The sequence below is a fragment of the Urocampus carinirostris genome, chromosome 13, assembly GCF_059441175.1.
Source record: "Urocampus carinirostris isolate Australia breed hairy pipefish chromosome 13, RoL_Ucar_1.0, whole genome shotgun sequence".
Classification (NCBI taxonomy): Eukaryota; Metazoa; Chordata; class Actinopteri; order Syngnathiformes; family Syngnathidae; genus Urocampus; species Urocampus carinirostris.
In genome coordinates, this window is record NC_142361.1 from 595,267 (window position 1) to 622,078 (window position 26,812).

The window sequence follows — 26,812 nt, forward strand, 5'->3', positions numbered from 1 at the left end:
GTCTTCTTTACGCACAAGTGTAACGGGTGTAATAATAACTTTTGTTTTATTGAAATTCCTACTGAAATATGTTGTATAGTTTCTGTATAAGTGTCCTGCGATGATGAGTCCAACAGTGCCACCTGCTGGTATGTGGTAAGGTTTGGTTTGGCTTTAGAATTTGCGACAGGAAGGTGGGGGTTTTTGGCAGTCTATGAGCTGCCAACGGTAAGACACGATCCTTTGGTGCTCCGCAAAAAAAGTTAATTTTAAACATTAAAACCACAGCTAACCAATCTCTCAACATGCACAGGAATGTGATTGATGTTGTCAAGCTGTTTGGATTCCTTTTTGTTTTGTTTATGTCGCCTTTTATGTTAGTTTTGCCGGATGTTGCCTATTGTACTAAAATGCTAATTCCCCTTATAGAGATCAAAGCAAGCAGAGAAGCTTACCACGTGTTGTGTTGTGACTCATTCATTTGCAGGTAAATTGTACCCGTTTTTATACTCATTATTGTTATTATTTCTATTTTCTCATATATATAAAAAGGATGATGTTGGTTAAAATTCAGACTAAAGTAAAATATGTTGAATTCATTGCAAACGTTAAAAAGCCACTATACGATCTCTTGTTAAAAGTATAATGTTAAAATGGATGGAAACATGTAATGTGATGGTTGATATTCTAAAATTTATTTTATGTAAACTGAAAAGACAGCTTTTTGACATGTCTTGTGGGCAGTCTACAACGAGCTGCCTTCAAGATCAAAGCCAGCACAGAAGCTTACCACGTGTTGTGTTGTGACTCATTTATTTGCAACAACTATAATAAAAACCTCATCATCCAGTCCAGCGTGAATGTGGATCTTCGGTGGGACAGGTACACCGCGGTGACACAAGAACATCAGTAACAGTAACTGTGGAAAAAATAATGAATTAGATTACCCCATTAATGGCGTAATTTATAACAATGTTATACCAACACTGGTTATGAGACATTTGCATTTAAAATATATTTAAAAAATGCTGTAATCCACTTTGTTTGATCTTTAGTTTGACAGCAAATGAAAACCTGACATGTCACTGGCATCTTAAAGCAACTTATGTTCAGTGTTTTGTTTTTGTTTTTATTTTCTCATCTCATCTCATTGGCTGCACCGCTTATCCTCAGTTGGGTCACGGGGGTGCTGGAGCCCATCCCAGCAATCATCGGGCAGTGGGCAGGGGACACCCTGAACTGGTTGCCAGCCAATCGCAGGGCACACAGGGACAGACAACTCCCTCACTCATTCACACCTAGGGAAAATTTGGACCGGCCAATCCACCTGAAATGCATGTTTTTGGTGTGTGGGAGGAAACCGGAGTGCCCGGAGGAAACCCATACAAGCACGGGGAGAACATACAAACTCAGCACAGTAAGTCCGGTAGCTGGATTCAAACCCACACAGGAGGTTCCCAAGACCTTAGAACTGTGCCGCACACGCGCTATCCACTGCGCTGCCGTCCTGCCCGTTTTTATTTTATTTTATTATAATTCCTTAACTAATTCATCATACTCTAGTCCACACAAACATGTGTGTGTTTGTGTACGTACACCCATATATAATGCCAACATCAAAACAATCATTAACATTCACATTTGACCCAAATCATGCCAGTACAGTTTACCATTTGAATATGAATTTACATTAGAAGTGACCCCGAAAGGATGCAACATCAATAGCTAACAAATTGCTTGTAGGGAAATAAATTACGCGTTATGATTACAAACATGTAATGTTCCCCTCATGCCAGCCACTCTCACCCATCAAGTCTACAATTCTCCTGGCCATGCCACATTTGATCTAAAGTTGGTTGCAGCTGGAGCAGTCTTGTATCTGCTGCCATCTTGATATTTTCTCATGCCGCCTGTGATGGAGGGCCCTCAACAAGTTTTTTTTCATCAAACCCAGCATATGGCATGGCTCTTTGTTCTAGAAGAGCCCATTCTGGTCAGGCGTAGTCTAGGTGATGCTGTAATTTCCGTCATTGCCTTGGCCAGCGTCGAGTGCATTACTGAAAAACAGTACTGTACTTTCTGGACTATAGGTTTCTCCTGAGTATGAGTTGCACCTGCAGAAAAATGCTTAATTAAGAAAGAAAAAACACGTTGAAGTCCCACATGGAGTATAAATCACATTTCTGGAAAAAATTTATTTGACAAAATTCACCACCAAAAACATACATGTCAGCTTCAAACCACAAAAGGGGCGACATTGGCAATCCGTCTAAAACATGAAAAGGACCATTACCCGTAGCCCGAGCTAGTTACACTAACTTGTAGATTTACACAGAAAATGGCAAGTCAAGTAACATCATATAAATAGAGGCATCAAACATTAAATATTTCAAATTTGGTTTAAATGTTATCCGTTACCCCAAGCAACTCATGGTTTGGGGGCTCATTCACGGCCTTCAGAATAAATGTTTAAGGCCCCTGCCTAGAAAAGAAAGTTAAAAGGATAGTGTGCAATATTTTACCACTAGATACGCCTGTATTCAATTTTGCAATCGACAACAGGTCCTAAAAATCAAGATTATGACGATTTTTCATACCGAGAGAAGGAACTGGGCAGGCAGTAGCCTAGGAGATGGAGTGCTCGACGTGGGACCGCCGGTTTGATTTCTGGCTCCTCAGAGTTAAATGTTGAAGTGTCCCTGGGCAAGACACGGAGCCCCTCATACCCCCGATAAGCAGTCAGGCGCCTTGCATGGCTGTCACTGCTATTGGTCTGTGAGTGTGTGTATTTGAATGGGTAAGAATGGAGCACATGGTAAAGCGTTTTGGGAGGTATTCAGTACCTTGAATAGCGTTATTTCATTAGATATTGACCATTTCCCATTTATTGAACAATACAGTATTCGTTCAACTGCAGCCCTAACAGATTATGGAATCATTGATTGATTGATTTTCATATTATCTCTTTTCTATTTTTTGATCTTATTTTGTGTAGGGAATTTAAAAGAATAATATTAATCAGAACTTTTTTGTAGGTTCAACTAAACCTCAGCCAGACCCGAGCACCGGCGGCCCCCCAGGTAAATACAAACATTATTTTCCTTCCAGTTATATTGTGCTTTTAATATTTAAAATAAAACACCAGAGACAAGAACATCTATTTTTTTTCTTTCTTAAACGGCAGTCCCGTTTATCTTGGAAGTCATTGTAATTCATAAGGAAAACTCCTCTGTTGAGATCAATATCACAACTTAAACGTCTAAACATTGTCATCAAAATTAGCCGCTGGGTCTCCAATACTTAACTGATTAGCATATGGAAAATGTTAACAACCAATCACCATAAGCACGCGTTGTGAGTGTTAAAAGAAGAAGAAAAAAAAGAGGAAAGTGCTGCTGGGGTTGTTATGCTGCTATGCTCTTTAAATACATTAGTGTCCAGATTGTACAGCTTGGGAATTACTCATTAGCATATATTAGCACCTGCGCTGGTTGACATATTTGATGTAATTACGTTGTTGCCGCACAAAGAAGGTTTGAAATCTTGTCATGCGTTTTTCAAAATCATGTGATTAGGAAACTAAACACATTTTATATTGTAAAAAGTAATTCATAATTATGTTCTGCAAGATTTTGCCATATGTATAGGAACTACACTGCCACAAATTAATTTGGTTGGAAACCCTGTTCTAGCTACAGTAATCCCCTGCTGATCACGGTTTACTTATTGCGGTTTCGCTACTTCGCAGAATTTCTTTGTACATTGTGTTCTGCATTGTGATTGGCTAAACAGAGGAAACTGCTTTTCATCGCCCCCAAAAAAATTTGGACCTCTCGACCCGCCAAACTTGTTCTGGAGCCAGATGCAACTTCTTTTCCCCTTATTTGCTCTCCGGCACTTTAAAAAAAAGTGGTCACAGAAAAGTAGATGGTTTCCGTAGGACAGATGTCAAATCAAGTCGAGTCATGTTTATTTGTATAGCCTTTAATTACACTGTCATGATTACTGATGAAAGGCACCTGAGCCTGCTCCTTTGGCGCCAACTGCCTCGGACGCTGATTGGCTCCCTGTCACTTTTTAAACCCACATCTTCCTGTCACTGGTTGTCAGTCCGTCTGCGAACCTCAGCTTTAGGCGAGCTTTTCGACCCTGACTCCCCCCCTGTTCTGATTCCCGTCTGTTTCCCGGCTCCGACCCCTTTTCTGATCTCTGATGCCATGGCTGAGCGCGTGTGTGAGCTTTTCACTAATCTACATGAACAACTAATAAAAAGGGGAAAATATCTTATTGCATACTCTCTTACAATTTATCACTGTATCACAGGTGCCGATCTGTCCGAGGTCCCCGTCGGCCTTTCTGCCGCGCGCGTCCGCCTCTCCGCCGCGCACGTCCGCCTCTCCGCCGCGCACGTCCGCCTCTCTGTTCCCCCCTGGCGGCTGGCTTGCACGCCCGGCCTGCCACACCCGTCTGCCTGCCTGAGTCGTCCGTCTGCCTGCCTGACTCGTTCGTCCGCCTGCTTGACTCGTCTGTTCGCCTGCCTGACTTGTACGTCCGCCTGCCTGACTCGTCCGTCTGCTTGCCTGACTCGTCAGCCTGCCTGCCAGACCCTTCCGTCTGCCTGCTTGACTCTTCAGTCCGCCTGCCTGCCAGGCTCGTCCGCTCGACAGGCTGACCCGACGCCCGTCTGCCAGTCCAGCCTCTTCCTGTTCCTGCTTTTGCCATGCCTTCTGAGGCTGAAGCACTGTATTTTGTTTTTTTTGGGACCCTTGAGGGGGGGTTCTCTCACGGTTGCCATGGTGCCCAATCAGCCCCGCCCACGTGGCGCCAGCTGCAGCTTGTTTATATATATATATATATATATATATATATATATATATATATATATATATATATATATATATATATATATATATATATATCCCAGATCTCTCAGTTCTCTCCCATCCTCTACATTTAGCAACCCCTCAAAATACTCTGCTCATCTCGTCCTGAATGCACCACCACTAACCAGCAATCTAACGTCCCTATCTTTCACTTTGTCTTCCTTTCCAGACGCGTTCTTTCTAACTCTTTTCACTTTTTCCCAAAACACTTTTCTCCTATCTTTAAAGTTCAGTCCAATCTTTCGACACCATTCATCATTTGCTTTCCTTTTGGCTGCTTCCACGACCGCTTTAACCAACCTTTCGACATTTCGTTCTGTGTGCATTGTTACACAGAATGACAATACAAGGACATTATTATTATTATTATTATTATTTCTTCACTTTAAACCTTTCATACGCATCACCACTCTTATCTTGCAGCCACTCCTCAAAGGCACATTTCCTCTGTCACAGCCTCTCGTTCCATCATTTACTTCCTAATACCTTGACCAACTTTTTTCATTCCACACACTTCTTTTTTTTTATAACTTTTTATTTCTCACACACATTTTGACAGATGTTTGATTTCTCCATCATACAGCAACACAAACACAAAATATATACAATTGACATACCCATAAATAACAACAAAAAATGTTAACAAAACAAATAAAATAAAAAGTGAGGTGTTTGGACATCAAGTAAAAATTGTGTGATAAGCTTCCATCTTTTCTCGAATTGATCTAGTTTCACTTGAAGTCTTGCAGTGATTTTTTCCATAATGTACATTTGCTTTAATTTGTCTCTCCATTGTTTTATGTCAGGAGGTTGTGCTTTCAGCCAGGACACTGTGATCATTTTCTTTGCTACCAGAAGCATAACCTTTAGTATATATATATATATATATATATGTTGACCAATCAATAATTCTTCTGGCAAAATTCCTAATACGTAGGTCACTGGGTCCAACCGCAACTGTCAACCAATAATTAATTTTATTTCTGTCTGAATACTTCTCCTGAAAATTAATGCTACTGGGCAATTCCAGAAAATATGCGTAAAATATCCGACCCTCCCACAGTTACGCCAACATAGATTTGAGGTATTTTTATATCTTGAAGTGATAGAGGGTGTATAAAAGAATCACATGTTTACTTTCCATTCAAACTCCCTCCATGTCTGGCTGCTGGTTATTTTGTGTCCCTCTTTCAAAGTTGTTTCCCCATTTGTCGTCTTTTATCACTACATTAGCTTCTTGTTCCCATTTTTCCTTAACCACCATGTCATCATTACTGAGATCCAATTGCATAACTTTATATCGTTTTGAGATAACCCCTTTATTGATTGTCCCTTGAGTATGATATTAATAATTACTCAACTTTAGTTGGCTCATTACATATTTTCCCCCATTCATGATGTTTCTGGAGGTAATGTCTTAGTTGCAAGTATTTGTAAAAATCATTTCTAGGTAGGTCAAATTCTTGTTGGAGTTGTTCAAACGATTTCAATGCCTGTCCTTCGAACACTTGGCTAATCAACATCATTCCTTTTTGGGCCCATTTTTCATATCCTACATCCACAACCCCAGGTTTAAAGTCTGGGGTTTTCGCTATTTTTGTAGCCCTATTCACAGACCTTGATATTCTTTTTGTATTGTTGACCAAGTTTTAATAGTTCCCTTAATCCATTCATTCTGGATTTTTAAGTTCTTCCACGTCACAGCTGCGGTAACGATTCCACAGGCATATTTGAACAAGATCGCTGCTTCATGTCCACCCATATTGTATCTTTGTCTGTCGTAATCCACAAAATAAGAGGTTTAATTTGAGCTGCACAATAATAATATTTGATATTGGGTAGGTCTAGGGCCCCTTTTTCTTTAGAAGCTAACAGGGTTTTGTATTTTATTCTAGGTTTCTTATTTTGCCATAGGTATTTTGTTATCAATTTATTCAACATAATAAATGCGGATGCTGGGATCAGAATAGGAAGAGATTGAAACAGAAATAATAGTCTTGGTAATATGTTAATTCCAATTGTTTCTACCCTTCCGATAAGGATTAAGGGCAAAATTTCCCATCTTTCCAAATCCTTCCTTATTTCTTTCATCAACTTTCCATAATTTGCATCAAACAGCTGTGTGGAATGTGATTTAATAGACACCCCAAATATTTAAACCCTTTATTTGTCCATTTGAAATCAAATCTTTCTTTCACATCTGTTGGACATTTTCTGACATCATCATTGCTACTGATTTGCTTAAACAGTCCCCTTACCGGACTCTTCTTTTTATATCAAAGAAATCTGAACAGTGACCATTGACTCGAAGACGAGATTTAGGATTTTCATAGATTATTTTCACCCATTCTGCACATTTTTGAGGGAAGCCAAAATGTGTTTGACATAAAAAGCTCCATTTCACCCTTGGGAAAGCCTTTTGGGCATCCAAGCTAATTTACATCGATGGTTGGGCTTCAGATTTTGTGCTCGAAATGATGTTTAATATCCTCCTAATATTGTTTTCACCCTGTGTTCCCGGAATAAACCCTGTTTCATCTCATCTCATTAGCCGCACCGCTTATCCTCAGTAGGGTCGCGGGGTAAACCCTTTTTGAGCAGTTTTAATTAATTCCGCTATGAATTTCTGCATTATTTTTGCCAGTATGCTTGGAAGAATTTTTAAATCGTTCGATTCGTTACACAGCAAAGTAACTGGCTTTCACACAACATTGGATCTTTTCCTTCTTTATGCAGGACTGTTATGATGGCTTCTGACCACGTTTTGGGGGGATCTCATTTTGTACAGTTAAATACTTTATGTAGTACTGGTGTTAATTCTTCCTAATGAACACCCCTGGGAATCCATCCGTTCCTGGTGATTTATTTATATTTAAGTTTTTTATTGTTTACTGTATTTCCTGTTTTGTAATTGGGTGAATAATTAGTAGTGATGGCTTCAGCAAGGCACGACTACATTGCCAAGTGCTGTAAGCACAGGGCGAAGCAACCACAACTAATATAATCCCCCGTTTTCTTTTTATTAGTTGTGATGGCTTCAGCAAGGCACGACTACATTGCCAAGTGCTGTATAATGGGTTTTAAGAATCTCCCATCCGGAATACATGGGACCATAAAAATCAAGCAAGTAAAAAATGACAGATTTAACTAAAAGAGTCAAAATTCTTATGCTAACTCATAATTCAAACAGCCGGGGTTATATAAACATCCCGGGATCCATCACAACTCTTACAATTGCCGCGTTAATTGTCTAGTTTTCTGTATCGTTGTATAAATCTTTATAATAATCTGCAAACGCTTCTGCAATACCTTTGGGTTTTGCTAAACATTGTTTAGAAATAGGATGTTTTATTTTTGATATAAATATGTTTGGGCCTTTTTAAGTTGGAAGGCTAGCAATTGACTGGCTCTATTGTCCATTTCATAATATCTCTGATTCACAAAGCGCAAAGCCCCTTCTGCATTTATAATAAATGATCTGCATTTAAAAATTATCTGCATTTATATAGCGCTTTTCAAGTCAATGACTTCCCAAAGCGCTTTACAATGTGCTCCACATTTCCCAATATCGGCCTTGTTTTCCAGCCATGTAAGACGCTAACGTGCTTATTGGGGGTATTAGGGGTTCAGTGTCTTACCCAAGGACACTTCGACATGCAACACGGACGAGCCGGGATTCGAACTGGGATCCTTTGATCCCAAGACGAGCGCTCTACCTCCTTAGCTACTGCCGCTGCCTTATTTGTCAAAAATTCATCTCATTTGCCTCTGGTTGTTTTTAATACCTGCAATCTGGATTCATTTGGTGTTCTTTTATGTTCTTCTTCTAGTTCCTTAATCTTATCCTCCAATTCTTTTTGATTATTTAATCGGGCTTGTTTCAGTCGAGAAAATATTTCTATTATTTTCCCCCTTATTACAGCTTTCCCTCCCTCCCATAATATTGATGGAGAAACCTCCCTGTTGTCATTGATTTGAAAATATTCCTTTATACACTGTTTTATTTCCTGTACTACGTTTTTATCGAGAGGAGAGATACATTCAACCTCCAATACCTAAAATGTGGTTTATTGTCTAAACTTAATTTTAAAGTAATTGGAGCATGGTCACTTATACAGTGTTCATTTTACCTCTGAAAAGTGATGGGTCCCGGGGACTCGCATGCTCAAAAATCTATGGGTCCCAACAGAGATCTATGGGTCCCCAAAATTTAGTGTTATCGGGGTTGAAATCGTAAATCGGCGACAAATATATAATATAAATCTATATATTCATTCAGTTTTAATCATCAAATTATTAATTCATTTCTGCATCAAATTATTGTTGGTAATATACCGATTAAAGGGATAACCACAAACCTGTCTTTTTTTAATTTTCTCCTTTTATACTTCCTTTTTTTCTAAACTTTTTTATACAACATAATTTGTAATATCAATCATCAAAGCAAGTGAGCCGTTTGAGGGCAGGCTCTATTTAATGAGTTGAGCCAAAAAAGCCGGTTCTCTAGAAAAAAGACGGACTTCCTTTCACTCAACAACGAGATCTCGTTGGCCGGGATTGGCGTGCAGACGAAAACTCGAACCGCGAGACCAAAACGAAAATGCCCGACGAAAAGTTTGGAGTGCAGTAAATCTTTGTTAAAAAAAAGTAATCGGGTAATAATGACAATTTTGTGGAAAAAAGGTTGCGTCCCGGGGACGCACGTTGATTTGAGACTATGCGTCCCCAGCAAAAATGATGCGTCTAGGACGCATGGACGCAGGCAAACGAGAACACTGCTTATAGTAATATTCTCTATACCACACTCCAATACTGTATGCATATGTTGTCTTGAAATGTAAAAAAAATCAATTCTTGAACAGCTGCCATGAGGGTTTGAATAGAAAGTATAGTCTTTAGTTTGGGGGTTCTTATCTCTCAATGGAACTATCAGTCCCAATTCTTTAGTTATGTTATCCAACATTCTCGACCTCTTTGTTCTTGGTCCATGTACTGATGGATACTTGTCCACTTTGCCATTTTGTACAATATTAAAATCACCCCCTATAAGTAACATTCCCTTCGCACAATTGGTTATTACTTTGGCCAATAATTGAAAAAATGTCCCTTTTTCCTCAATTGGAGCATAAACATTCATTATTGATATTTCCCTACCGGCCATTGACCCTATAATCATTATATATCGACCCTGATTGTCCTTCACTTCTTTTTCGACTTTAAATGCTACCCCTTTTCCAAGTAAAATTGCTACTCCCCTTCTTTTACCATAAGAGGCGTAAAACACCTTCATTGAAAAAACAAACGAACTAACTAACAAACACATTAACAAACACACATAATACCCCGCCCAAAAGAAAAAAAAACACACCCAAAAAACAGAAACACATGTTTTCCAAGAGTCCAATCGGAGAGTTGTGGCTACCCTCCTGGAAATATGCACTCAGTGCTTGAACAACTTTTGTACAGTTGTCCATAGTTATAACTAACTAAATATTTTAGTGTAGCTCTACACACAAAAAACAAAATATTGTTCTAATTTAACGATAATAAATTTACTTACTTCTAACTTATTGAATGCTTGACAGAAAGGGTAGAAATGATCCTTCCTCCTTCACCCCAAATCAGAATTTAGCTTTGTTTTGCTCCATGAGAGCTTGAAGTCACCCATGTGATGGGGGTGTTCCTTCGCCTTCCTCTCGTTCCGGTCACTGTGGTCCAAATGTTCTTTGACAACATCTTTTGAAATGTCTCCGTGTTATCTTCTTCCACTTCGATCCCCATTTCTTTTAGCAATGGTGCTGCATCCATCAGTGTAAAATATGTCTTTATTCCTGAGTTCAAAAACATCTTCAGCTGGGCAGGATATGGGGATTGTGCCTTCACGTTTTTTCTCCTTTAGCTTTTTGATGATGTCCCTCACTTGTTTCCTCTTCTTTTGAATTTCTGTGGTGTAGTCTTGATTGAAGTAAACGGTCTTGCCTTCGTACGTTGTCTTCTCTTTCCATGCTTCCTTCATCACGGATTCTTTTACCCTATGGTCAGTGAAACGCACGATAATTGCTCGCAGCGGTGCCGTATTACCTTGAGGTTTGGCCAGTGAGCGGTGTGCCCTTTCAATACGAAAGTCCATATGCCCCATTGTCGGAATGTTCGACTTAACAAAGTCTGTTATGAAGCCGATTTTATCGTTCCTCTCGGCACCCTCCGGAATCCCTGTATTCTAATGTTGTTGCGTCGTGATCTTGACTCCAAATCCTCACACTTTGTCGCTAATTTGGCGATTTGTTGGAGAAGGAAGGCTGTGCAACGTTCTAATAATCGAGCCTCCTCCATGCGTTCCACATTTTGCTCCAGCAACACAGTCCTCTCCAAAAGCTCTTTGATGCTTTTCTCAAGTCTTGCCATGGTAATCTTGTTCTCGCTGGCTGCTTCGGTATTTTCTTGCCTTAATTTACGGTTCTCACCGAGGTTGGCCGTGTAGCGTCCGCCGCCGACCGGTGACGTCCCCTCTGCTCCCTCTTTCTTTTTCTCCTTTGCGCCAGTTTCCTCAACAAGTCAAGTCGAGTCATTTTTATTTGTCTCCCCTTCGTGAACATGTTTTGTTGAAGTGTTTTTCTTTGATATGAGTTACAAATTGTACCCTTTCTCCCTTTCTCCTAGTAGGTATTACGTTAGTTTTTAGTGTTTTTTGCCAGAGCTACTTTCCTTGCTTTCCTTGCTGCTCTACCACATGGCGCCACCGGAAATTGAAGTTTCCACACACTTATTTCGCACTCCTCAACACTGCCTCCTTAAACCACTTCCATTCCATTTCCACACGCGCCACTTCTCTTCTACTGATCTGTTCCTACTCTATACCCCTATGCTCTCTTTAAATTCTCTTTCCTTTCTCTGCCTTATTCAACTCTTACATTTTCACCTCTAGCCCGAGCCCTCCACAATCCATATATTCTCGTTTTTTCTTTCACATAAGAATGATCAAACACTGTCTAGAGAGAGTCCACTCTTTCAAATTTCTGGATATGCACATCTCCGACGACCTCTCCTGGTCTGCAAACACCAGAGCGGTGGTAGGGAAGGCCCAGCAGCGACTGCACTTCCTGAGATTGCTCAGGAAAAATAATCTAAAACAGCAGCTGCAGGTGTCCTTTTACAAAGCCACAGTGGAGAGCACTCTAACATACTGCATTACGGTGTGGTATGCTGGGTGCACAGCAGCAGACAGGAAAAAGCTCCAGAGGATCATCAAAACAGCCCAGAAAATCGTCGGTTGCTCTCCGCCCAGTCTGGAGGACATTGCCTGCTCTCGCTACCTCAGCAGAGCAGAAAACATCATCAAGGACTTTTCTCACCCCGGCCACCACCTCTTCGACCTGCTGCCTTCCGGCAAGCGCTACAGGTCACACAAAGCAAAAACAAACAGACTCAGAGACAGTTTCTTCCTCACAGCCATTACCACTAAACAGACACCGCACAAAAAACTGAAAACTCTTGCAAAAAACTACCTCACACGAATGTAGAATGGTACTCACGTACATGCTGACTGCACTATGTTTGTTCACTGCTCAAAACAGACACCGCACAAAAAAACTGAAAACTCATGCCAACACTACCTCATACGAATATAATGGTACTCATGTCTATGTTCTTGCACATGTCGACTGCACTACGTTTACTGCTCACCTTGCACAATGTCTGACCATTTCTTTTTTCTGCACTATGATGTCTATGTTTGCACCAATGCATATGCTGACTATTTTTTTGCACTGTGATGACTTTGCACCAAGTGCAATATTACACAACCCTTACGATACCAACGGTATCACAATAACACTGTATGTAACATCCCACATCCTGACATTTCTTGTGTAAATACCATGTAAATTATAACTATAGCCTTATCCCCCTTGTTTTATAACCTTATCTTCTCTGTTCCCTTATCTTCTTGGCTCATACCTCACTGTGAATGTGTAAAACTGGAGTGTCATGCCCAATTTCGTTGTCACAATATGTTAACCCATTTTGTAACAATGACAATAAAGGTATATTCTATTCTATTCTACATACCACTCATTTCTCCTCCGTAAACATGTACATCCAACAATCTACTTAATATCCCTTTCCTAACCACCACATAATCCATTCGTGCTCTGTCAACTATCTCACCACCATCAACTCTGAAAGAAGTATACTGAATGAAGGAATACACCTCCCTCTTTTTAAACTACGCATTTGCAATCACCAACTCATTTTCCACATTAACTCAATCAATTTCTCACCACTCTAATTTCTACCTGGTACCCCATATCTACCAACAACATTTTCAACCCTTCCATCACTCCTCTCTCTCCTCAGCACTTCTTTCTGAACCAGGTCCATATGCACTTTAATCACAGCCACATCAGTTTCAAGTATATCTCTTTCCACTTCACCAGTTTTTCTTTTGCTTTCCCACCAACAAGCACAACCACTCATTCTCTAGCATGTCCACCCGTAACGCCGGACTCTCTACCATACAAACCTCCAAGCTGTAATTCACACGCAGGCAATATGTCAGAAAGGGGGAAAACCATTTATTTCATTACAAGAGTTTACAGCCTTTTCTCATTCGTCTCTCGGAGACATCAGCTTTTTATACCCTCCGTTCAGAAATATCACGTGTTGTTTTTCCTAGAGTGGGTGCGTGCTGTCAGTTTTGCAATCGCCGGCTGTTCTAAGTCAAGCCGAGTGTTATTCTCACGATGACACTTGTTTTTCTAAATCATGCCGAGTGTTATTCTCTTAATGACACTTGTTTTTCTAAACTCGGTTTCTCAGCAACTTTGGAGTTTCCTGTGTAAACAAGCGTATCTTTCCTCCTCACTCTGTTGGCAAGCTCTGACCCACAGTTATTCCACGTTATCCCACACCGTCCAATCCGGTAAACAAAAACAACCAAAAAATAAAATCTAAAAAATAATACAGAGTTATGGTAAAGTATACTAAATGATAGCTGTACCTCTAAAACACGTACATATAAGATCCAAAATGTATTTTTTGAAAGCCGGCACATCAGCCTGCTGTAGTCAAGTCAAGTCAAGTCATTTTTATTTGTATAGCCCTTACTCACAATTAGTCTCTAAGGGCTTCACAAGTTATTACATATAAGAAGTTTAGGTTATACGTATGCTATAGAGTAGAAGTGAGTTTTAAGCTTAGATTTAAACATTTCCACTGAGGTTGCAGATCGGATCTCAGGGGCAAGAGCATTCCACAACACCAGTGCCCGGATGGAGAACGCTCTCGAACCAGCGGAACACTTCTTGGCTCTTGGGATCACCAGGAGACCGGCGCTCTCGGAACGAAGGCTTCGGGCCGGGACATAGGGGGAGATCAGATCTGAAAGATATGAGGGGGAAAGTCCATGTATGATTTTGTATAGTAGTAGGAGAACCTTAAAATCGCATCTTAGGCTAACAGGGAGCCAATGCAGGTTAGCCAAAATTGGGGTGATGTGATCGTACTTTTTTGTCCTTGTTAAAAGCCTCGCTGCAGCATTTTGTACCAGCTGAAGACTCTAGAGTCTGGTCATCGGAAGACCGGAAAGTAGTGCATTACAGTAGTCGAGACGGGAGGTAACAAACGTGAATTATGATTTCTGCATCCAACTGAGAAAGTATAGGACGAATTTTAGCAATGTTACGGAGGTGGAAGAAAGCGGTTCTAGTAATTTTCTTCACATGTGTTTGAAAGGACAGATCGGGGTCGAAAATGACACCTACATTTTTAAGTGAGTCGCTCTGTGTGATGTGGCAATTGTCTATGTTCACAGCGGTTTTAGAGAATAAGTCACGGGACTTAGATGGACCAATAACTAACATTTCAGTCTTTTCAGAGTTAAGACGCAGGAAATTGAGTGACATCCACTGTTTTATCTCAGTGAGGCAGGCCTCCAAATTTCCACAGTTTAGTGTGGCAGATTCCTCCATCGGGAGATAGAGTTGAGTGTCATCTGCGTAGCAATGGAAACTGATATTATACTTGCGAATAATATCACCTCGTGGAAGCATATAAATGCTGAAGAGAAGGGGGCCAAGCACTGAACCCTGCGAACACCACAAGTAACACTAAATGGCTCAGATGTCAATTCGCCATATTTAACGCAGTGTGTCCTATCTGAGAGGTAGGATCCGAACCATAATAGGACGTTCTCTGAGAGACCAATCCATTTTTCCAACCGTTCTAGCAAGATATTATGGTCCACTGTGTCAAATGCAGCACTAAGGTCCAGCAGCAGCAAAAGTGATGATGCGCCCGAGTCCATTGCCCGTAGGAGATCATTGGTTATCAATTGTAATCAATTTAACTTTTGTTGTTAACTTTTTGTTCACAGAAAATCTCCGACACTCCAAATATTGACTTGAACATTTCAAACCATGCACTATTTTTTTTGTAAATACTGGAATTATATATTGCAAAATGATGATGGTTGATTGATACATTATAAAAGTACATGCATTGAATAATTGATTTCAAAGACCAGAATACACCAATACACCGCACCTAACCGTTGTTTAATGTGTAGCTTTTGTAGGATACCCTTCACGACCCTTTGAACAAATGCTGCACCATTATCTGAGCTTATTTCTGATGGAATACCAAATCACAAAATAACTTCTCTGATCAAAAACTTAATTACTGTTTCTGCCTGGATCTTTTGATGGTACTGCTTAAACCCAACAACTAAATCGGTCAATCAAGAAGAGGATACTGTATATCATTTTCCTTGTACTGTCTTGATCATGTCTACATAATCAATGACCAGATGTTAAATAGGCCTTCTGGCACGGAAATATGTCCGATTGGTGTTTTTATGCATTTTTTAACGTTGTTTTCTGCACAAATTTCACACTGGTTTAGCACTTCGTCCACTGTGGCTTGTAAATATGGAGACCAATAGTCTTGTTTGTTTAGCTTATTTACAACTTCTCCCCCTTGCACAATGATCAATGATAAAGTCCCTCAACGGATTGGTTTTCCTTGCATAGTCCTCAATCCACTCAGCTGAATCCAGTCATTCCAAAGAAGGTCATCATTTGTCCGAATGTCTGAGGCTTTGGAGCTTTACTGACTCCCTCGAGCTGTTCAGGTGTCATTGCAACGCTTCCTTGTGAAATGAGTCATCCCAGATGTTCCACTTGCGGTTGACAGTCTTGTAATTTGGTTTGTGAAGCTTTGTGTCCTGTTTCTGCTAATCTTTGTAGGACTCTGATTGAGTCTCTATGGCATTCTTCGGGTGTTGCTGAGCAGATTGGCAGGTCATCAACATTTTGTATCAGTGTACTGTCGACTTGGCCTTCCAGATCATTACGTAGTACTTGGTTGAACACATGAGGACTATGTTTGAAGCCTTGGGACAACTGTGTCTAAATGTACTGCTTATTTCGGTATGTAAATGCAAATAGATAGAGTCTTCAGATAATGGAATACTGAATAATGATGAACAAAGATCAATTACTGTGAAGTACTTTGCGGTTGTCGGCACATTTGTAAGGATGGTGTTTGGATTTGGAACTTCAGCTCGCCAAACCTGGACAACCTAAATAATAATTTGAAAACTGGAAAGATCCGAGTGTTGCATGGAGTTTTCATCTCAATTAATACCCCAGCCTTGAGCAGTCCATCGATAGTCTTCTGTATTGCTTTTTACGCCTCTGGCTTCAGCGGGTATTGTGGTCGAAACGGTTGTTTCATTCATTGAAACCGGTTCAGTTTTATCTCAGATGGACTTTGGCTGACTTTAACAATCCAACGTCTGTGTCATGGTTTGACCACACTTTATTTAGAACATCTTTCAGCATTGCTTGTTTCAACACATCTTCTTGTTTTTCTTCACCATGAACGGATTTTGTCGCCTCTGGTATGGTAATAACCCAAGGTTTCGCATTCATCTGTATTTCGCATTGTATTCTCAACATAGAATAGAATAGAATAGAATAGAATAGAATAGAATAGAATAGAATAGAATATACCTTTATTGTCATTGTTACAAAATGGGTTAACATATTGTGACAACGAAATTGGGCATGACACTCCAGTTTTACACATTCACAGTGAGGTATGAGCCAAGAAGATAAGGGAACAGAGAAGATAAGGTTATAAAACAAGGGGGATAAGGCTATAGTTATAATTTACATGGTATTTACACAAGAAATGTCAGGATGTGGGATGTTACATACAGTGTTATTGTGATACCGTTGGTATCGTAAGGGTTGTGTAATATTGCACTTGGTGCAAAGTCATCACAGTGCAAAAAAATAGTCAGCATATGCATTGGTGCAAACATAGACATCATAGTGCAGAAAAAAGAAATGGTCAGACATTGTGCAAGGTGAGCAGTAAACGTAGTGCAGTCGACATGTGCAAGAACATAGACATGAGTACCATTATATTCGTATGAGGTAGTGTTGGCATGAGTTTTCAGTTTTTTTGTGCGGTGTCTGTTTTGAGCAGTGAACAAACATAGTGCAGTCAGCATGTACGTGAGTACCATTCTACATTCGTGTGAGGTAGTTTTTTGCAAGAGTTTTCAGTTTTTTGTGCGGTGTCTGTTTAGTGGTAATGGCTGTGAGGAAGAAACTGTCTCTGAGTCTGTTTGTTTTTGCTTTGTGTGACCTGTAGCGCTTGCCGGAAGGCAGCAGGTCGAAGAGGTGGTGGCCGGGGTGAGAAAAGTCCTTGATGATGTTTTCTGCTCTGCTGAGGTAGCGAGAGCAGGCAATGTCCTCCAGACTGGGCGGAGAGCAACCGACGATTTTCTGGGCTGTTTTGATGATCCTCTGGAGCTTTTTCCTGTCTGCTGCTGTGCACCCAGCATACCACACCGTAATGCAGTATGTTAGAGTGCTCTCCACTGTGGCTTTGTAAAAGGACACCTGCAGCTGCTGTTTTAGATTATTTTTCCTGAGCAATCTCAGGAAGTGCAGTCGCTGCTGGGCCTTCCCTACCACCGCTCTGGTGTTTGCAGACCAGGAGAGGTCGTCGGAGATGTGCATATCCAGAAATTTGAAAGAGTGGACTCTCTCTACACAGTGTTTGATCATTCTTATGTGAAAGAAAAACCGAGAATATATGGATTGTGGAGGGCTCGGGCTAGAGGTGAAAATGTAAGAGTTGAATAAGGCAGAGAAAGGAAAGAGAGTTTAAAGAGAGCATAGGGGTATAGAGTAGGAACAGATCAGTAGAAGAGAAGTGGCGCGTGTGGAAATGGAATGGAAGTGGTTTAAGGAGGCAGTGTTGAGGAGTGCGAAATAAGTGTGTGGAAACTTCAATTTCCGGTGGCGCCATGTGGTAGAGCAGTAAGGAAAGCAAGGAAAGTAGCTCTGGCAAAAAACACTAAAAACTAACGTAATACCTACTAGGAGAAAGGGAGAAAGGGTACAATTTGTAACTCATATCAAAGAAAAACACTTCAACAAAACATGAGAGCAGCCGACGATTCTCTGGGCATATCACCTTCGTCTGAGATCGTCATTTCTGGGTCCACAGTTTCAATTCAATGCATGTTTTTTGCTGCTTTTGCCCTGGGACCTAGGTCTATAGATCGGAATCCTTTGTTGACAACTAGTGTGATATGTGGTTCTGATTCCGGCACTCCGAACCAATGCGAGGTGAATTCGTTTGTTTTGATTTTTAGAGCTGCACCTTGTTGCCCAATCAGGATGTTTTCGGTCTCAAGTTCCACTGATTTGCTTTGTTAGCTCATCACATTTGTCCTTGAAGACCTAATGCAAAGGATTCTTCGTTTTTTTCTCCCCTTTCTCGCTTCTCACGGGTTGGGTTGGGCTGAGAAGCCTTCCGACGGTGGGGGCTTTTAAAGCGCGGTCCGCTAGGCTCGCAGGGCTCTTCTGGGCACAGAAAGAGTTAATTTCCAGCTCCACCCCTTTATGAGTATTCAGTGTTGGAGCGGACTTAACTCCTCCCCCTTGAATGGCCTGTGTTGTCTCAGTTTCTTTTCTCCCACAAACCTTGAGACATCAAGCTGACAACTTCTCAATTTTTAAGTGTGTCACTGAGGGTTTTTTCCTTTTTTCTTTCTTTTCATTTTTTTTCTTTTTTACCTCTTCTCTCTTCTGAACCACATTTCCGCACCAATCATTGCACTTTTTGAGACTACAACTTTTTCACAACGCTTTACATCTTATTTCACATCTTATTTTATTTACTTTATGATTCAATTTATTCTGTTTGTCACTTTGTGGGCAAGATAGCAAATGAGTCCCGAATTTTCTTTGTCTGACACGATTAATAATGTGCTGCGTATCACACCATTACATTCCTTTCACGCACGAACATTTTGGCTGGCTCTGACGGCACAACGGCAAAAAATCCTGACAGGTTCGTTGGGTGTGGGGGCTAATCACACACACTCTCAGACAGAGAAAAAGTAGAGGAGAGCGGAAACATTTAAAATATTACACATTCTTTTCCCAAACCAAGCAAGAAGGCAAGAAGGCAAGAACACCAAAACACAGGAAAAGCATATTAGTAGTTCCAACTCACGCACACACATTCTTTTTATTGCTTTTTCTATGCAATTTTATCCTAATAATAATGTCATCTGATATCCCGCCCATTAATTAGCGCCAAAACCTCAATTATGGTTGCATGAATGGCAAAGAGACATACACTACACTTTTTCTCAAGCACAGACTGTAAACTCCACCACCCCCCCAACCAATCTAGAATGATGCTAAAATAAGCATTTTCCGTATCAATTATTTATAGATTGTCTAATCTTGAGCTGTCAAATGCAGCCGTGAAGACGTCCATCACCGCTGTTTCACATATCTCAAGACAATTATACGGGCTTATCGGTACTGTTCGGCGATGCTGCTTTTTCTCTATCAGCACTTGGCAGCCGTCCAAAGCTCCTGGGCAAAGGGTAGCACTGCTAAACAATGTTTAAAAATAACTTTCGCTTATTCTGTGTGGGGTCTGACTGAAAATAACGCATTAACTCAATTTATCTCTATTTCTTCCGCTTTTATCCGGGTTACGTCAGACTGCAGACAAAAAGCTTTGTGTACACATTAATTTAGCTTTCTGCCATATTGTTGCTTTTATTTCACGTTTACATTTGTTCTCCTTCAATCCACTGTCTAGACAAACAAGATTGAAATAAGGAACGATTTAAATACTTTCTCCCCTCAACTGCACGCTTTTTGTTTGCCAGGAAAGTCTTGAGAAGGAGAAAACGTCCTCAGGTTCAATTGCCGTTGGGCCCCAATTATTTTGGACAAGACCATCTTTGGGCGTCGTCCCAAAACACACGCAGGCAATATGTCAGAAAGGGAGAAAACCATTTATTTCGTTACAAGAGTTGACACAGCGTTTTCTCATTCGTCTCTCGGAGACATCAGCTTCTTATACCCTCCGTTCAGAAATATCACGTGTTGTTTTTCCTGGAGTGGGTGCGTGCTGTCCGTTTCGCAATCGCCGGCTGTTTTAAGTCAAGCCGAGTGTTATTCTCTCGATGACACTTATTTTTCTAAATCAAGCCGAGTGTTATTCTCTCGATGACACTTGTTTTTCTAAACTCGTTTTTTCAGCAACTTTGGAATTTCCTGTGTAAACAAGCGTGTCTTTCCTCCTCACTCTGTGGGCAAGCTCTGACCCACAGTTATTCTATGTAACTCTCCTCTGCATTTGATAAGGGCAAAACATTGAGAAGAGATTTTTTTTGTGTCCCTTTGAGTCGTTGTAGTTTGTTTCCTTCCTTGAGCTTTAGCACTTGATTTCAGTTGCACCACACAATATAGCCACATCTCACGGTCAAAGCATACACACTGTCTCTTACATTATATGTCAGTGCAGTATTCGTTTGATACTGATTATCATATTAATTTATAATCTTTTTTATTTTTATTACCAGGTCTTATTATGTGAAGAAAATTAAAAAAAAAAAAACATTTTAGAACTGTTTAAAGTTTTTAGAGCTGTTTTGTTGGAAAACCCGATTTGGCCCAACCTCAAGCAGACCCCAGCTCCTGCAGAGCCCAAATCAATTTGAGACCCTTGGTTCAAAGAAAAAAAGGAAGCAGCTTTGTAAACCTCTCAAATGTTGTGTATTATTCCAAAAGACATGCAATTCCAGCAGGTGGCGCTGTCCTCCCATTGTATGTGCCCTTATCAAGCCTTTTTTCCACACCAATCTACACAACAACAAGGTGTCCCTAAGTCATACTCCGACTTATCTTCTCTCCTCTTGATGATTTTCATCCCTTCCAGTTTATAAACTCAACACAGCGGCTCTCGAGTAGGGAGAAGCACCCTGGGCCAGATTTTTGGCAGGTTGCAGCAGTTAATTTATAAAAAACATATGTGGAATATGCAGATGTCCTTTGTGTGAAGCAGATGTTTCTTGCCATTGCCAGGTTTTGTTCGGGTGTGCTCGGAAGAGCCTCCTCCCGCATCTCCCCCATCTTTGATGTCTGACAGCAACAGGGGACAATTGAATGAAGTGTGAGCCATTCGCAATTACTGTACTCTGATGTGTGTGCAGATGCCCTTGATAACATGGGAGTAATTTTCCTTCTAAGCCGGGAAACTGCACACTGCCCAAACCTTCTCAACACACAAGAAAATCTATCCAGTGCAAAAAAAATTTGGCTCAAAATTGTAAAGTTAATTCCCTTGGAATTCGGCTACAATAACAGTGCACAAGGGTAAAAACAACGTGGGTTTCCTCTGTAAGCTTTAAGAACAGTATTTTGAAGTCCATTTCAACACGGGATTGAATAAACGAGAGTAAGCGCACGAGTTGGTAAACGAAACATCAGTACAAGCCGGCTTTTGGAAGTGAAGAAAAGGAGCTAGCTTCTCACCTGTAAACAGCTGGTTCCCTCCGAGGCGAAGCTGCGCTCAATCATGGACAATCCATCGCATCCACTACACAGCATTATCTCCAGACAGAAGAGCAGTTTCAGCGACAGACTGCTGTCACTGTCTTGTACTACGGACAGACTGAAGAGATCTTTTCTTCCTCATGCCATGAGGCTCTTTAACTCTACCCGGCAGAGTAAAAGCCCACAGTAAACCACACCACCTACATTGCATATTACCGAATCTTATTGCAGTATGTATTCTGTGTAGCACTATTTAGTTATTCTATATAACACGCTACAGTGGGCATTTGCACGTCACACTGGGTATTTGTATATTGTATTCTTTTTGCTTTATTATTGTATTGTTCTCAGCTCAGGGATGCTGCTGGAAATGTGAATTTCCCTTCGGGGATGAATAAAGTATCTATCTATCTATCTTTTCCCCCCTATGACTGGTCCATACGCATTTTTGGGGATTCCGTGTTGTTGACTTTAAATTGTTGAACATGAAATTGAATAAAATAGTTTTTTCTTTTTTTGTCAATTTATAAATGTTTTAATTGTATTTTCTGTTCTTTTTTCAGTGTAAATGTGTTTACATGAAAATGTAAGGTTTTTTCTTTTTTCTTCTTTTAGCTCTATTTTTCCTCTTGTTATTGTATTTTTCCATTTGTTCATTTTTCCATGCATAATGTTACATAATAATTTGGTAGAAAAGCTGAAAAAAAACCCTCTGAAAATAGTCGGAATTTCCTTCTCTACAAGTAAACTCCAAAGACTTCACCGCGGTATTTAGTATTTGGTCAGAAAATTTCAAAATCTTTGACATACAACATATTTTTTAAGTAACTAGTTACTTTGACTATAGAGTATTTCAGTTATTTTTGGAAGACATAGTATGTAACTATAACTTATGACTTTTTTTCAAGTAAGATGCCCAACACTGGTCTTGGTTCGCCTCCTTACTTGTCTGTCAACTGTGTTGGTGGTTAATGGATGACGCTCATTAAGAGGTGTGCGTCACACAAAAAATGGCAGCAATTATCATTTATCTAAATTAATTATTCTGCGTGGATCATTTTCCTGCCTGGTTGGGGAGAGGGAAGTCCGTGCCTAGAGGCTGGAGGTGGGTGGCGGTGAGATTGATGAGCTTCTGCAGACACGGTACACAATATGACATAATTCAGGCAATTTGACAGGTCAATCCCTTAACATTCCTGTAAAATTTGCTGACAAACCCAGTCCAAGTCGTACCCAAAGTAAATTGAATGCTGTTTTTGAACCGTTTTGAGAATATGGATGGTTTTGGCCTATTTTGAGAGGTAGCACACTGCGGTTTTGTCATTGCAAGTGCTACTAAAATTGAGTAATTTAAGTTGGAACGAACAGAAATATAAGGTTTTTTTTCTTGCCTGAATTTTTTTTTTTGCAGTCAAATGCCTGCAGAAGAGTGTAGCGTGGGCAACTTATCTGTAAAACAGGTGAGATAATAGCATGGAGCCTTACCTAGTCCCAGGTCTAATTTGATCACAATCTGAAAATCTATACATTGCATGCACATTTTCTAAAGGTATGTCAAAGTGTTTCCAAAAGTGGCCATGGCTGCATTTCTGCAAATTCATTTTTGGCTCTGATTCCAATAAATCCTGTAAAATTGCATAAAATTACGTTGGAAATTTAATTGCCTAACCAATGTGTCAATACACATTAGAATCGAAATAGGCCCCACGTTTTTTTTCCTTACATGCCCTCATGGGTTGTCACAGGTTAAGGACTGTGAAAAAAGGTTGGAATTGACTTAGAGTGGTGTCCACCAAGGGCAGCACGGCGGCGCAGTGGTTAGCGTTTGTGCGGCACAGTTATTAGGTCATGAGATCGAACCTCCTGTGTGGAGTTTGCATGTTCTACCCTTGCTTGCGTGGGTTTCCTCCGGACACTCCGGTTTCTTCCCACATTCCAAAAACATGCATGTCAGGTTGATTGGCCGGTCCAAATTGTCCCGAGGTGTGAATGAGCGAGCGAATTGTCGGTCCCTGTGTGACCTATGACTGGCTGGCAACCAGTTCAGGGTGTCCCCTGCCCACTGCCCAAAGATAGCTGGGATGGGCTCCAGCGACCCTTCTGAAGATAAGCGGTGCAGATAATGGATGGATGGATGGTGTCAATCAAAAGGTCAGAGACAATATAAATAATCTAATGAGTCTGTTCATCCTTAAAAGGGAACTAGCGAATGAAACGGCCTGATTACTTTCTCTGGTTCTTTCTGTCTATCTGTCTCTCTCTTTGTCTCCCTCTCTCTTTCTCTTTCCGCTCTCATCCTACTCTTTTACTTTTCTTTGTCTGCTCCTCTTTGTGGCTCTTGTCTTTGTCTCTCTTCTCTTAGACTCTCTCTCTCTCTCTCTTTCTTTGTTTCCTTTTCATCCTCTCTTTCTCTATTATCCATTTAATTAGCTATTATTTACCGAGGTTTCGCCTCTCGTGATTGGCCCTCGAATGTGTAGCAACTCTTGATAGGCTGCTGGACGATCTTTGCAGCATTTCCATCTGTTCGAACACATCACACAAAAACACACACATACTGTCATCTCACTTGTCGACAAATTATGAGTGTTAAGGGGCGTAAAATAAGATTCTTTATATTTTAATTATTCACCATTATTCTTGTCTTTTATGTTTTGGTCTTGTCAAGTCTGGTGTTGTTTTTAACACCCTCACTTGGAATAATATGCCTTGAATCAACGCATGCAACCTACCCCACACAAACTCATGCGCATGCATTAAACACCTGTGCTTGAAATTGCCCTGACCTGACAAGAGTACAAGAAAATTTCTATGCAAGTTCTTTGAGTGACAGGTTGAGTGGGAGTTGAAGGGCAAAGGGCACCATTAATCAACAGGATGACAGGTGACATTCACCACCCACTTGACAATCACCCCCTTAAAAAAACAATTACGCCCCATAAAGAGTAGTCTATTAAACTAAGCTCTGTTTTGTACCGCATTCACACGTAAAAACCTCAGAGAAATTTAAACGTGTGCGCTCCAATACTGCAGAAGAAAAATACATACATACAGTATGTATTACTAACTATTACAACACAAGGTCTTACAATATATTATAGCATTGCTGACCCATATTGCGACAGAATATGCACCCATGGTGTCGCATCGAGGGTAAGCTTACATACATATATATATATATATATATATATATATATATATGTATATATACATACACCGTAAATTCCGGACTATTAGCCGCTACTTTTTCCCCAAACTTTCAACCCTGCGGCTTATTCAGTGATGCGGCCAATTTATGTAATTTTTCTAACGGCCGCCAGCGGCGCTCGAGCACAAAAGGTAAGATTTAAACTGCAACTTCATAGTTTGTGCACAAATTAATTTAGCATAGACATATCTTCATCATGCAAATTGCAAAAAGAAAGGCACATGACGCAACTTTCAAGCTAAACGCAATCGAGCAGTCCGATAAAGAAGGAAACAGAGCTACCGCACATAAACTTTACTTTGCGAGCGTGATGTTAGCGTGTTTTAGAATAAGGGAGCGTGGGACGACGTCTATATGGCAAAGTCTCTTTCCCATACTGAAGGAAGACGACTTTGATGACGTCAGTTATGAGGAGGAAGATGAGGACGGTTAACCGTGCTCACTACAAGTACGCTATGTTTTCTTAACAGAGCTGTTTACTGTGTTGCGAGCATGCTGCTAGTAGCGTTTTGCCACCCTTCACAGGCACGGTTTGGGATGAAAGTTATAATATTATTATCAAAGCTTTGAAAACTCTCTCGGTGTACCGTCTTTCTTTGTAAATATGTGTAACCATGTATACATGGTTACACATATTTAGAAAGAAATAATATGTATTTGCAACTGTATATTTTTGTAATGTATTTATTTTAGAAACTTATTCTGATATGTTTTGTATGAGCAAATGAGAAAGAAGGGGCGGGGCAAACGCGGGCTGACCGGTTTGGGCGGCAGTAGCTCAGGAGGTAGAGCGATCGTTTTAGAATTAAGGGATCCCAGTTCGAATCCCGGCTTGTCCGTGTTACATGCCGAAGTGTCCTTGGGTAAGACACTGAACCCCCAATACCCCCAATATGCAGGTTAGCGCCTTACATGGCTGCACAGATCTCGGCCGCTATTGGGAAATGTGAAGCACAATGTAAAGCGCTTTGGGAAGTCATTGACTTGAAAAGCGCTATATAAATGCAGATCATTTCATTAGTGGAGTAAAGGTGAGACGTGTTTGTGGACGCGGCCGACAATAGTGGATATATATTTTTCACACCCTTACCTTTGGATTACTTTCAACGGGCACCCGGACTCTTCAGGTCTGCATTGAATCTTAAGTTCCGGTATCATTTTCCGTTTATTTAGTTTTTTGGACTTATCGGGTACAGGTTAATTTCGTGTGGGTATTGCGTTTTTTGCGTGTATGTACAAAATCGTTTTTTCTCCCGAATTGTGGTGGGTGCGGCTTATAATCCGGTGCGCTGTATAGCCTGGAATTTACGGTGTATATATATATATATATATATATATATATATATATATATATATATATATATATATATATATATATATATATATATATATATATATATATATATATATAAATATATAAATAAATATATATATATATATATATATATATATATATATATATATACATATACATATATATATATATATATATATATATATATATATATATATATATATATATATATATATATATATATATATATATATATATATATAGAAGGATTGTTTACATATGATTATAAGGGATTTTGTTCAATCAAATAAAAATTACATTTAATGCAATGCGACCTAGACAATGGTGATGTTTACAGGAACACCAGAAACTGGGGCAAGGGTTGATATGCTAATCAGCCTTCCCGGACGTCAGAGGAGCCGCCGCGGGTCGAGACATAGAGGAGACAAGGTGGAACTCACGTGGAAGTCTCAGGCCCGCCCTGTGGGCAGGCCCGGCGCGCCGTTGTGCGGGGAGAAGATGGCCAATGAGAAGAAAGCTACAGCTAGTTGCAGACACACATAGC